The sequence below is a fragment of the Myotis yumanensis genome, unplaced genomic scaffold (assembly GCF_028538775.1).
Source record: "Myotis yumanensis isolate MYYU_CA2020_CCGP unplaced genomic scaffold, mMyoYum1.0.hap1 SCAF_18, whole genome shotgun sequence".
NCBI lineage: Eukaryota > Metazoa > Chordata > Mammalia > Chiroptera > Vespertilionidae > Myotis > Myotis yumanensis.
In genome coordinates, this window is record NW_027223769.1 from 38,348,429 (window position 1) to 38,362,599 (window position 14,171).

The window sequence follows — 14,171 nt, forward strand, 5'->3', positions numbered from 1 at the left end:
CACACTCACAGACACAGACAGACACATAGACACACGGACACAGATGAGAGACACATAGACATACACTCACACAGACACTCACAGACACAGAGACACACACTCACACACACAGACACACACTCACACACACTCATACAGACACACAAACACACACGTAGACACTCAGACACACACACACTCACAGACACACATAGACACACACAAACACCATAGGCACACACACACTCACAGACACAGATAGACACATAGACACACTCACACATACACACACACACTCACAGATAGACACACAGACACACACACACAGACACTCAGACACACACACACTCACAGACACACATAGACACACACAAACACCATATGCACACAGACACACACAGAGACACACATACATGCACACATGCATATGCACACATGCACAGAGACAGAAGAGCACATGCATGCACGCATAGACAAACACAGGCACAGACACACATGCACACACAGACGCGCAGACACAAGGCCCCAGGCTGCCTTTGCCTCCCGGCCGCCGGCCTGCCCTTCCAGGCCCGTGAAGCCCTGAGCCGGCCACACAGCCAGAGGACCAGCTGCGAGGTGCGTGGGAACCGGCCGGGGACACGCTCCTCTCGGGGGGCTAAGGAGGCCACCTCCCAGCGCCCATCACATCTCAAATGCCACCCCCTCCTGCCCCGTCCCTGTGGAGGCCCAGGGCAAGGTCAGGCGGCCTCCTCAGCCAGCTCGGTCCAGGGCGGCCTCTTTTTCCAGGAAGCCCTCCGAGCTATGCCACACCCCGTCGTCTCCCATCCCACAAGCGAGACGGGCCGCCCGGGCTCTCCTGGCCGGATGCCGCCCAGTGGGGGTCCAGGTTCCGCAGCTGCTGGAAATTGGGGGCCCGGACCTCACATTACCACCCAGGACCGTGCCTCCAGGGCAGCTCAGGAAATTGGTCCCCTGTGCAGCTGCAGGACCCGGCAGCCACCAGCCTACCACGCCCTGGGGACTTCGAGCCCACCCCCCTCTACCCCCCACCCCCTACCCCCTGCTTGCAGATGCAGGCCCCCACTTCCTCACCCAGGCCAAGCCGGCAGGAACCCCGGCCTCCAGGGCCTGGGCTGGTGGCCTCTGAAAGAGGAAGTGGGAGCGACAGGCCCGAGGAGAGGAGGCCGCTCAGTCCCCTCGCCGCCCCTGCGCCCGCACCCCAAACCCACAGCGCCGGCTCGCCCCCTAGGCCGGCTGAGAGCTCAAGGGCTGGGTCCCGGGCACGGGGAGGGGGGTGGGGGGGGGTCCTTTGCTGAGGGAGCCCCGCGGCCGCTCTGCCCAGCACAGGCCTGGCACTTAGGGGAACCTCATGGAACCAAGGATTGCCCGCCATTCAGGCACCCAGCCCACCCACACTCCGGCCTCACTCTGCTCGTCGGTACACCCCCAAGTCGGGGGAGTGAGGCGCAGGCCACAGTGGCCGACGGGCCAGGTTCGCAGGACAACTGGCCAATGAGCCCAGAGAGAAGGCCCAGTCCCAGAGCCGGAGGCCCATCCCTGGGGCAGAGGCACCCAGAGGCTGGCCCCCAGGGCCCCTCCCTCCGGGGACAGCCCGCAAAGCCACCAGGCAGGGTCAGAGCTGAAGCCTCCCAGAGGCGTGAGCAGCCCCGCCCCTCTCTCTGCTCCCCCAAACTCCTAGGCTGATGACCCAGCCCCGGGGGCCACAGGCTGCCGTCCAGCCTTGGGGACCCGAGGCCTGTGCTCCAGCTCCGCCTCCAACCTGCTCCCTGGCCCTGGGCAGGTCTATGCCCGGCCTGGGCCCCGGGGTCCCCGCGTGCAAAGGGGCGACGTCAGGCCGCTGAGGCCCCGCTGTGGCTGCGTGGGGAGGACTGACAGAAGCGGGCAGGAGACCCCTGGAGGCTGCCCCCTGGCCCCCGGGTGGTTCTGGAGGGGCGGGCATAGGTAGGGAATTATTCTGTGTACCCCAAATCCTCATTTCTGCGTTTCCTCTGTCCTCTTTAAAATGCAAATACCCTATGTATCCCTCACCCCCAAGGCACCAGCTGCCAGGGGTCATCCATCCGGTTTGCCACCTCCTGTGCCACTTCTAAGGACAATTCATCCATTCATTCACCTTCGGAGAGAAGCATTCATTCATTCATTCATTCATTCTCCACATACGCACTAGAACCTTCCGTGTGCCAGGCCCCAGGTGAGGTGCCAAGAGGCAGGCGCTCCAGGCACACGCTCCCAGAAGGCACAGACCTCATGCCGGGCCCCCGGGTGTCTACAAGGGCGCCGCACACAGTGGGTGCTCAGGCAACCGCGTCTATGGCAAGAGCAGTGCCCCCCACGCCGCTTGCCTGAAAATTCACCACTGGTGACTCACTCTTTACGCACGGCCCTCGCTAGGCCCCCCTTTTAGGAGGGAAACTCTTCCTGCCCGTGTTTAACACACTCCCATCCCTCCCCCTCGATAAGGAAAAAGGCAGAAAGGGGAGTCCAGCGGCCTTTGGGAGCCTCACGCCATGCGAGTCCCCTCCGGGACCACGGGACAGCGGGCTCCCCACAGCCACCCGGACAGCAAGGCGCGAGAGGGCCCGGAGGTGGGAGAGGAGCTGTATCCACTAACCCGCAGACAGGAACCAGGGAACCACTGAACTGGCGGGGAGAGGGGGGGGAGGAAAGGTGTAAGTTCAAGGCTCGCTGCCTGTTTAAAGACGCAACAGAGGCCAGAGGAGACAGCCAGGAGGGTTCATGTTCACACCGGACGGTGGCCAAGGGGAGCCAGAACCCACAAAAGAACTCTCTGTGATGCTGCAGCGAACACATCCTAACGTCACTCAGAAACCTACTGAAAGCAAAACCCAAAGAGGAGCGATGAGGAGAGCATTTGCAAGTCTCACCGCGAGGCGTGAACCTCCCTCCCTATGCAAAGAGCTCCTAAAAAAACAAAAAATAAATGAAAAGGCCATTAACCCAACAGAAACATGGGGGAAGGGTGTGGACAGGAAGCTCACAGGAAGGCGATGCAAATGGCTCTTAAACATCTGGAAAGAAGCTGACCCCATCCACACACACACACACACACACACACGCACGCATAAGAGAAATGCAGCCCTAACCGGTGTGGCTCAGTGGATAGAGCGTCGGCCTGCGGACTCAAGGGTCCCAGGTTCGATCCCGGTCACGGGCATGTACCGTGGTTGTGGGCACATCCCCAGGTGGGGGGTGTGCAGGAGGCGGCTGATCCATGTTTCTCTCTCATCGATGTTTCTAACTCTCTATCCCTCTCCCTTCCTCTCTGTAAAAAAAAATAAATAAAAAATAAGAGAAATGCAGATTAAATGTCCGAAGGAAAGCCATTTTTATTTACCCGACCGGGTCAAAGCGCTTCGCAGACCTGTGTTGGCCGGGCCGGGTAGAAACAGGCTCTCACACTCACTCACACTCACACTCACTCGCACTCGCACTCGCTCACCCTGACAGGAGTGAGCCTCGGCGCCACCCGGGAAAGGCAGTTAAGTCCTATCTAACCAAGCCGCTCGGGTACACGGACCTCTGACCTCGCAAATCTGCTTCAAGGAACTGGCCCTGCTCACACGCTCAGGTGTGTGAGGTGACCTGTCCACAGTATTCACTGCAACACCGTGTGTAACAGCCAAGACTGGGAACGGCGCGTCCGGCCAGAAGCTGGTGAGATCAATCAGGGCACATCCTCACGACGGAACACTCTGCCGCTGTCAAAAGGGGGGCAGCAGCCGAAACAGCCCTGTCCCTGGGAATCCGCAAAAAACCCCCATGGCAACAGCCACGCCCGGGAGAGGGATGGAACCAGGACACGAAAAACCAACACTGCCGGTTGGACAGAGCGAACAAGTCGTCCCCTGGATCTGCGGTTTCTGCTTCTATTGTCATAATGTAGCTCGTGCAATCTTCTAAAAAGTCTTTAATAGGAAAACCAGGATCTAGTGGATGCATCGTGTCCATGATAACAATACTGCGCTGTAGACTTCAAAGTTTTTCCTAAGAGAGTAGGTGTTATGTGTTATCAGAAAAATAATGATAGAGAAAAAGAAAACTTTTGATGGCATAGATGCCGGTGATGGTTCCACGTGTGTACACTCATCTCCAAACTTATGAAGTTGTCTACGTTAAAAATGTACAGCCCGGCCGGTGTGGCTCAGTGGTTGATCGTCAACCCATGCACCAAGAGGTCACGGGTTCGAGATCCGGTCAGGGCAGTTTAAAAAAAAAGGACAGCTTTGGGTGTGTCAATCATATCTCAATAAAGTGGAGATAAGGACACCAGTAGAAAAATTCAAAGGACAATGTAAGGTGGTTGATGACTAAGTGACTGTGAGTTTAGTATGTTGACACGGAAAGATGTGCTCCTAGCATGTTTGTTGGTGTGTGGGGGCACATATACGCATGTGTGTGTAAACATAGAAATCCATTAGATTATTTTTTTTAAAAATCTTAGGTGCATGGTGTCCAAGCTGCGTGACCCCCTCTGTGCCTCAGTTTCCCACTTGGAAACGGGGAGAACGGCATTCTGACCACACAGGGCTTTGAGGGGGTGCAATGGGGCGATGTGGGCAGAGCACCGGGGCTGCACGTGGCACCCAGGACCCAGCTCAGAGGACAAGGATCATCATGTTGGCAGGGATCCCAGAACCTGCGCCTTCCGCCCCACCCCGGGCCGGTCTGAGCCACAGAACGAGGGGTCCGGCAGCCCAGGCCCCCGCTCCACCCTGAGAGTGATCTGGCCTCTGGGGTGGAGACAGCTGTGGTCAGCACCTCGGGGTGCTGCCTGGGGCCATGAGGAGCAACACGGCGGACGCCCTCATGTGGTGCCCAGTTAGGCCTCCGGGGAGCGGCTATCCACTGGGGCAGGGGTTTGTGGGGACGTTGGTCCGAGGCAGCGAGAACCCCCGGGGGCATCTGGCCCCCACCCCAAGCCCTCGAGGTCTGCTGACAGGGGAGAAAGCAGAACACCCAACCCTCCTGGCAACCTCTGAGCCCACCCGGAGGCAGAGGCAGAAAACCAGGCAGGCTGGGGTCCCCACGGTCAGCCCAGGAGCACCCTCCGCCAAGTGAGCAGGGCTGGGAGCGGCCTGGGCAAGGTCCTGCACCCTGACCCCCAGCCAGGGGAAGGCTCCGGGATCCTCACCTGCTCGGCCAAAGTCCCCAGCTGGGAAGCAGCAGGGCTGAGCCTCAAACCCAGACCTGCCCACTCGGAGGCCCAGGCTCTCTCTTAAGCCGCCGCCTCTGCCTTTCCTGAGACGGGCTCTGCCCAGGGCCGGGCACGACAAGCGATGCACACACGGCCCCCTCACCCGTTCCTCCCACAGGCAGTGCAGGTGAACATTCCCCTCCTCCTTCCACGATCCCCGAGCACATCAGCAGAGCAAAGGCTCTGACAAGGCCTGCAGGAAAGGAACTTGTTGGATGGAAGGCAGCTGCACATTTCCGTCTTCCTGGCTCCAGGGGCTCTTTCTGCATGAAGTCCCTCAGGACTGGGAAATGCTGACTTCGGAGCCCTGAGAGTCAGCTCGGAGCTTCTTCCCCAAGGATACTTCCTGGGCAACCGTGGCCAGACAGGCCACTAACCTCCCTTCCACTCCCCTCCCCTTCTCTGACAGCCTGGGAGCCCCACTCCCCCACACCCACCCGGCCCTGGGGTGGGCAGGATGGGCACACAGTGGGGGGGGCCGGCCCTGAGCTTGGCCTCCGGGGTGGGGGTGAGAGAAGAAGACACGGGAGACGCCGGGGGAGACACCCCTGCCCTCAGGGAGTTTTTAGTCGGGGAGACACCTGCCCCTGAGAAGAGGAGCAGAAACGAGCTCCAAACACCAGCCAGGAAGAGGCCTCCTGTCCCACCTGCTGCCTCTCCCATGCAAGGCAGCGAGGTGGCCCCCGCCCCCTCCCCCCACCTGCCACGGGCAAAACAGAGCCCCAGGCCGACCGCCAGGGGACCCTCTCAGCTCTGCCCCTCTCACCCCCGGGCCTGATCGCTCCAGCGTCTCCTCAGACCAGCAGAGGAGCGGACCACAGGGAGGGCAGGGGGCAGGGCACCCCGCCCGGAACCCGCAGGCCACGTTCGGGGCCTTGGCGGCCCCTGGCCATTCCCAGAGCCCAGGGAGGCATCACTGCGCCTGCAGCCGCTGCCGGGCCCCGAGGTCCCAGTCTGGCTCCTGTAGCGCCAGCCCCATCCCAGGGGGAGACCCCATTTCCCCGCTTCCTGAGCACCTGGGCTGGGCCAGCACAGCCCGGAAGTGGCCTTCTGCAGGGAAGCAGCCAGCCGACCACCCCAAACCACAGCCCGGCTTCCGGAGCGGCACCCACACGGGGGCACCCACATGGAGCTCAGGGGGCCCTCCATCGCCGGCCCTGGAGCCAGCCCCCCATCCGGGCCACTCACTCCTCCCACAAACCCCTGCCCTCCGGAGCCAGGCTCGGCTGGGCACGCACAGTGCCTCGATGGAGTCTCAGGCCACAGCATCCCTGCCCCCACCCCCCGCAAACCGGAGCCTCCCCGGGGTAGTCCACCAGGCTCCCCGCACCTGCCCGGGACCCCAAGAACACCCAGCCCCATCCTGCTCACCCCCTGGCCAGGAACCTCCAGCTGGGCTCCCCGAGGCCTCCTTCGGGGCTGCATGATTTGACTGATTTCGGTTCCCCAAACAAGCCCCGCCCTCCGGCCTCCGGCCTCCCGCAGCCTGAAAGCACTGCCTCCTCCCCAGCCCTGGCGCCCTCTGCCTGGCAGACTCCTGCCCGCCCTTCCGTGCCCGCTCAGCTGCCACCTCCTCCGGGAGGGCCGCCGCGCCCACTTGATTTGGATGCACAGCCTGCCCTCCCCCGTCCAGCACGGGGCGCCTGGCCTGCCACTGCCTGGGAGGGACCCCTCTCCCCAGACAGGCCTGGCCACGCACTGCCAGCTCCCAGGATGCAACCCCCGCCAGCACGCAGGTGACACTCAGACCCCAAACTCCACGGCCCGGGCCGAATACGGCCGCACCCACCCCTGCACCAGGTCCGTGTGCCTGAGCTCTGGCGGGTCACGCCTCCCAGGACGCCGTTTCTCCCCCGAGCCACGGGATGAAAACGCCCTCATGCCAGCCTGTTCCGGCGTGAAGTGACCGCGGGGCTATGAAAACCTCCTAAACCCGGGAGAAGGTCACCCAAGAGGAGCTGAGCCCACTGTGGCCCAAGGCTCCCCACCCGCCCGCCACCCCTGAGACGGGCGTGGGGACAGGGGCGCGGGCCCGGAAGCGGCTCCGCACCAGGTGTCGCCCGGGCTGGGCAAGGCCACGCCGTGACGCGGGCAGCTGAGAAATCCGTGGGCAACGGCGGGTGGAGCTGGAGGCCGATGGCTATCGGTGGGCACGCTGCCACCTCCTTGGGGAACAGGGATGGCAGGAGCCACAGGTGGGCCACTGGGCTGGGAGGGGACGGAGGGCCCCACGGGTCGGCAGGAGGCCTCCGGCCACGGCCAGGGAAGCCACAGGGCCGGGCCTGCGGGTCTCAGATGCCTGGGATGTTCTTTTCATGCCTTTCACTCTCCCCGAAACCTGTCCGGGCACTGCCGCTCCGCAGGGGAGGAAACTGAGGAATGAGGATCGGCCCAGGGCCCGAGGCCAGCCGGGCAGACGGAGCCGCACCCCAGCAGGACAGCCACGCAGCCGCCTCCCTGCTCAGCGGCTCCCGCCCAGGTGCAGCGCTGCACCTCCTCCCGGCACCGACCTGCGGGAACCACAGCACCCAGCGCCCAGATGCGAGACGCCCAGCCCTGCTCCTCTCTCACGCTGCCGCTGCCCGGAGGGGGCCAGGGGGCCAGGGGGCCGGAGCCCCGGCTGCCACCAGTGTCACTGGCTCTGCCTGGAGGGGGCTGCACCGGGACCCCCACACGACCCTGCTCCTCTGGCTGCTCAGATTTGGCATCTTGTTCGCTCCCGTGACCCAGGCCACAGGAACTCCCAGCGCTCAGCTACGTACGTCTCATTTTTTCAGAGAGACGAAGGGAGAGGGAGAGAGAGAGAAACATCAATGATGAGAGAGAATCATGGACTGGCTGCCTCCTGCATGCCCCCCACTGGGGATTGAGCCTGCAACCCAGGCCTGTGCCCTGACCGGGAATCGAACCGAACCATGACCTCCTGGTTCTAAGTCGACGCTCAACCACTGAGCCACACCGGCCAGGCTACGTGGGACTTTTTAAGCAGAGTAAACGCTTCAAAGATCCTCCATCAGCACCTCCTCCCCCCGAGACCCAACCCCCACAAAGCCCGAACTGGGCTGTGACCACGCTGCCTGCTCCTGAGGCCCCGAACTTCCCATTACCGTCCGACTGGGCCAAGCTTCCATCACTCAGTGAGAGTGCCCCGCCCCTCCCTCCCGGACAGGACGGGGAGGTGAGGGACAGGGGCGGCCACCAGCCACCTCACCCAGACCCTGGGGTGGGGATGAAAAGTCATGGAAAGTCCTGCCCGGCCGGCGAGGCTCAGAGGGTGAGCGTCGACCCGTGAACCAGGAGGTCACGGTTCCATTCCCAGTCAGGGCACACGCCCGGGTTGCGGGCTCCATCCCCAGTGTGGGGCGTGCAGGAGGCAGTTGATGGATGATTCTCTCTCATCATTGATGTTTCTATCTCGCTATCCCTCTCCCTTCTTCAATAAAAATCAATTAAAACATATTTTAAAAAATAAAAGTTACGAAAATCCAAAGGGCCGGTCACCTACCTCCCAGCTGAGGCCGGACTCGCACGCAGGGCCCTGACTCGGCCCCAGCCACCTGGCCCCCGGGGGGAGCGGGGGACAGACCAGGGCCCAGCTCGGGACTCCCTCCGGGAGCCTGAGTCCTCACTCTGCCCGTGAGGGCCCCCCACACCCCCCCCGCCACGGACAGGCACAGGGTCCTGCGTGCAAACGTGACAGCTCCCGGGAGAGGTGGGGGTGGGGGTGGACACCCCTGAAGCCCACTCACAGGGTGACCAGGACAGGACAGTGCCCCCCTGGGCCTCGGTCTTCTCCCCTGTAAAGTGGGACAGACGTCACCTATCACACTACAGGGCGGTGGGGGGCCGGGCTGGGTTAAAGCGATAGTTCCAGACTGTAAAAGGGGTCCGCATCCCCAAAGCGACATCAAGACGGACCTCTGTCTCCTCTTAAAAGCGCCCCCCAAGCCTGTGTGGAGGCCCCACTCCTGCCCCATCCCACAGCTCGCTGCACCGAGGCCCTTCGAGCCCACCCCACACCCGACACCCGGAAATGCCACTTCTCTCCCACAGAAAACCACTGCAGATCCGCCACCCCCACGGCGTCCACACCTTCCCTCTCGGGCCGAGAATCCGGAACAATCGCGAGCCTCCCCTCCTCCACACCCGGGGCCACAGGAAAACCCCAGAAAGCCCAGGGCCCGGCGGGAGGCGGGCAGACCTGCAGCCCCCCCAGACTGCACCCCCAGACCCCACACTTCCTGCCGGGTCCCCCGGGCCCCCCACACTTCCTCTCTAGCCTCCTCGCGTGACATCTCAGTATCTTCCTTAGCCTCGTCCAGGCAAAAGCACATCAGTGAAGTCACGTTCAAGGTCCTGTGCAGGGATGGCTTCTTCGGAAACATACTCAATAGCTGACAACTGAACACGCTCACCCGCGGAGAGGCCGGGACCACCGAGGCCACAGCAGGTGCCCCGGGAGAGGCTGGTCTAAGTCGCCCCTCACATCGCCCGGCTGTGGCCGAGAGCCAGTGACAGCCCACAGTCACATGCCGTCCCAGGCGGAGCGGCCCGGACTCCGGCCGCCTGTCCAGGCCGTGGGCCAGGGGCCTGCGGCTCAGAGCCCAGCTGGCCCCCCGCCAGGGCTGGCCACAGAGGGAGCCCCCGGTGCCCGCTGTTCCCACCTCCTGTGGCGACAGGGAAGAGGCGCTGCTCCCTGTGTGTGTCCATGTGCCCGTGTGCGGAGCGTGTGGGCGGAGAGTCCGGAAGGACCCATCGCCATGGTGCGCGCTGGCCCCGGGCCGCGGGCCGGGAGGCCGGACAGAGGGAGCTGGCCCGCTCTGCAGGCCTCCGCTGTCTCGGCACGCATCCCTCCCAGCGCCGGGTGTTTGTTTATTTTCTCAGCCTAATAAAATAATCCCATGTTCCTTCCTCGAGCGTGTGCGGCCATTGAGCAAAGCAGGGTGTACTTGTCCGTGTAAAGTGACAGCCGGAGCGGAAGGCGGGTGAGTCTGTCGTTCACAGACTTCCAGGGGCGACGGGCCAGATGAACGACACCGCAGTGATACGGCACCTTCCCGTCGAGGCGAAGAGCCGGCGACAGGTTGTCTCTGGTCCTCTGTCCGGGGCCAGGCCACCCGGCTGTCTGCCCAGGAGGCCCGAGAGCCTCCTCCGCCCCCAGCCCAGACCCTGTCCATCCCCTGCCCAGCCAGGCCCGCCTGCTGGGGCTGGTGTCTGGCGGTCCCCGTGGGCCCAGCCGTAGGACAGATGGCGCCCCGTCCCCACACCCCGCCTTACCTGGCTCTCCTCCGGGGCCCCTGGGCAGCTGGGCCGGGGGCTGAGCCGGCTCGCGGGTGGCCGGGCCCTCGCCTGCCCCTGGCCGGCCGGCATCCAGGCTCCCACATGTGCAGGCTGCTTCCCCGGCTACCTAATGGGGTGAGTCACATCTGGGACCCACAACTTCCTGCTCGGCGCGGCCGCCGGGGCAGCGCAGCCTCAGCTCAGCGCCCCAGGGGTGCGTGGGGGCCCCCTCCCTGCCGCCGCCGAGCCCTCCGCGGGAGTGGGGGGAGCTGTCGGGCCCGGCTCCCGGCTCCAATGACTTCATGGAAATTGGAAGCTTTAAGCTGGAACAATTTTCAACAAGTGAAAATAAAACACGCACCAGAACCCTCCATTAGGAGCCCCGAGACCACGGTCGGAGGCAGGGAGCAAATGGATCCTTAACGAGCAATTAGAGGCGCACGCAGCCTGGCACGCAGCCTCGCCCTGGCCCCGCCGCTCACACCCCGGCCCGGGCCTCAGTTTCCCCACCCCCATCGTGGGGGGCCTCGTCCGTCTCTGAGACTCCAAAGTCTCCAGCCCAGACAGCTGCCTCTCCAATCCCAGCTGCCCCCCTGCCCCCCCGCCCCCAGTGGGGCCAGGCCGGGGCCCATGCCTGGAGTCCCCACTCCAAACTGCCAGAGCCTCAGAGAACCCCGGGCAGCCCTGGGCCCCCTGCGGCCAGGAATCAAACCTCACCCCCCTTCTGCGTGGCCAGGCCTCAGTTTCCCCACTGGGCTCCTGGGGGGCTCAGTGGTGAGGCAGCAGAGTAGGAGGGGCTGGGAAGCAGCGAGCAGAGGCGTCCTGAGATAGGGAAGCGCCTCCCGGTCCCCGGGGAGCCCTTCTGAGCACGTGCCTGGGTGCTGGGGTCACTGTCCACCTTCTATCCTCACGGGAAACCCTTCCGCTTGGTAACCAAGTGGGGAACAGAGCCCGGTGTTCCCAGCTGGCACCTCCCGCCCTCGCCAGGCCCCCCCTCCAGCTCTTTCCCCAGAGGAGACAGTGGTCAGACCCTTTGCTGCCGACTGCCTGCACCCCCACCCCCCGCCCGGCCGCACCCCCCGCCGGGCCAGGCCTGACACCAACTGGACACAGGCTAGCTGGTTCTGCGGTCAGCACGTAGGCTCGGCCTCGTGTAACTCCCGTCGGCCCCATGGAGCGGGTCCTGCTCCCACCTCCCTTCTAGAGAAGAGGAGACCGAGGGTCAGAGAGGACACTCGCTCGCCCGAGCACACAGCGCCCAGGACAGGCAGAGCCAGGATCCCAACTCAGGTCTGTCTGACTCAACCGCGCAGGCCACGACCCTCCCGGAAGCAAGGAAGGGCCTCCCTGGGGACAGGCTGCCTCGAACCCCACTCCGCCCTCCCTGCAGGGTGTCCTGGGCCACTCGGTGCTCCCACACCTTCCGGACCAACTTCCCCAAAGGAGGGGCGGCCTGAGGCTCTCCGAGCACCGGACTGGGAGGACTGGTTTGGGCTCTTGGTGCCGGGGCACAAAGCACAGGCCCTACCCTTCCCTGTCCCACTCGGCAGCACCCGGCCTCCTCCTCTGTGGGTGGGACCCCCCCCGCCCCAACACACACGGGGTGCTGGGGACAGAAACGAGACTGGGACACGGCCCCCGAGATCCAAGCTCCCAGGTTGAGCCGTGGACCGATGGCACGGCACAGAGATCTGGCGAGGCCCCGTGAAGGCCAGACACAGCCCGGAGCTCAGGGGACAGACCCCCCCCATCCCCAGAGGAGGGGACCCAAGACGGGGTGTCCCAGGCCGAGAAGGGGGCCCAGACACTCCCTGGCTGGTGCGTGGAAGCCAAGGCAGTAGAGAGTGCACAGTGGGCGGGAAGGACGAGAACGCCAGCGGGAACAAGGCAGACAGGGTTGGCCGAGGGGCACCACCGAGCAGGGAGCCAACAGCCTGGCCCACTCGGGTGTCCACCGAGCAATGGGGTGTGACTCAGCCGCCCAGGGAGACGCAACCCTGGAGCTTCTGTTTCAAGTACGTGGGGAGATGCTCTCAGTCATCAGGCTGGGGCGACGGGGCTGGGGGCAGGCACTGCGGCAGCCAGGCTCCAGCGGCCCCCGGGGACCTGGCCTCCTGCTGCTCACGCCCCTGCACAGTCACACAATCTCACACACACACACCACAGTGCAGACGCTCACTGGGATTTCTGAGGTCACCTGGGACGTCGCGCCTCCCCTCGCTACCTCCTGGACCAGCCAGTCGGGGAAGCCCGCCACCACGCGGCCTCCCGCCAAAGCCAGCACCAGCTCGCCACCCACGGAGGCGGGTCCCCCGGCCCCGGTGCAGACTGGGCTGCCTCATGCTCACCGGCGTTGCCAGCTCAGAAGTGAGTGGGGGTCGCCTCTCCCCAAGATGCCCCCATGACATTCTTGCCAAATTGATCCGCACCCAGATTCTCCCAGTGAGAACCCAGCAGAAACACAGCCCGCTCTGTGCGGCCAGCGGCCTGCGTCCCTGCACTCAGCCCGCCACGGGAGTGGGGGTGGGGGTGGGGGGGTGACCTGGCTGAGGCAGGCTCAGCCTTGGGGTCCCAGACCGATTTTTCACAGAGCGGGTGGGAGGTGATTCCCATGCATCGCGTCACCTCGGCCTTCAGGGCTCCGGGATGTGCTGGGGTCCCTTCCTCCCGGGCTGGGCCCCCGTGGAGGTGCTCAGGGCCACCCCTTCTCTTCACAGGCAGGAAGCGGGGTGTCCAGAGCGGAGCAGCTCCCACAGGGGCCTCCGGACTCCTCACTGGGGGGTGCTCAGGGTGGTGGATGGAGCCGCAAAGCCACTCCGCATACACTGTGTGCTAAGAAGTCAGCACCGTGGCCTACGACCCCCACGCCGGCGCCGCGGCCCCTCCTGTTAGAAAGAAATCTACGGGACGCTGCCTGTCCCGGTGCCGGTGCCGGAGAGGAGAGAGGAGAGCCCTATGCGTGTTGGTGCAGCCGGCCGGGGGCAGGGGCTGGCTCCCAGGGCCCCCAGGGGACCCCGTTCGGCCAAGCCCGGGAGACAGGGCTGCGGCCAGGGAAGGGCAGCCGGGGTCAGGCCGTGTTGAGTCACAGCAGAGGATCCTAAAGGAGCAGATGTGAAAGCAACTGCTCTGCCAGCCCCGGCCTGTTTCCTTTGAAAAACTTGGCAGCTGGGCGACACCCTCGGACGCCTGTCCTTCCCCAGCAGGGGAGGGAAGGGCCCTCTCTCTTTCCTTCAATGTCACAGGTGTGTGTGTGTGTGTGTGTGTGTGTGTGTATGTGTGTGCGTGTGTGTGTGCGTGTGCGTGTGAGTGTGTGTGTGCGCGCGCGTGTGTGAGTGTGTGCGTGTGTGTGTGCATGTGTGTATGTATGAGTGTATGTGTGTGTGCAAGTGCGTGCGTGCGTGAGTGTGAGTGTGTGTGTGTGCGTGTGTGTGTGAGAGTGCGTGTGCGTGTGAGAGTGTATGTCCACATGTATATTTGCATGCAAAAAACATCTGGAAGCTGGGCCAGTGTGGCTCAGTGGCTGAGTGTCGACGCATGAACCAAGGTCACGGGTTCAATTCCCCATCAGGGCACATGCCCAGCTGTGGACTGGATCCCCAGTAGGGGGCAGCCTATCGATGATTCTCTCATCATTGACGTTTCTATCTCTCCCTCTCCCTTCCCCACTCTGAAATCA

At 63.8% G+C, this 14,171-nt stretch overlaps 1 protein-coding gene across 3 annotated transcripts in view; it reads right to left on the reverse strand.

Moving 5' to 3' along the window:
* The window catches only part of ADCY7 (adenylate cyclase 7), a 34,590-nt gene that overhangs the window by 19,005 nt on the left and 1,414 nt on the right, over positions 1-14,171 (reverse strand). For 2 of the 3 annotated variants that reach the window (XR_011468880.1, XM_070398354.1), the window contains exon 1: positions 6,587-6,627. The exons of the other annotated variant lie outside the window; for it this stretch is intronic. The gene's annotated coding sequence lies outside the window, so the exon portion shown is untranslated. Of the gene's footprint in view, positions 1-6,586; positions 6,628-14,171 lie in introns of those variants that run through there. 3 annotated transcript variants of the gene reach the window in all.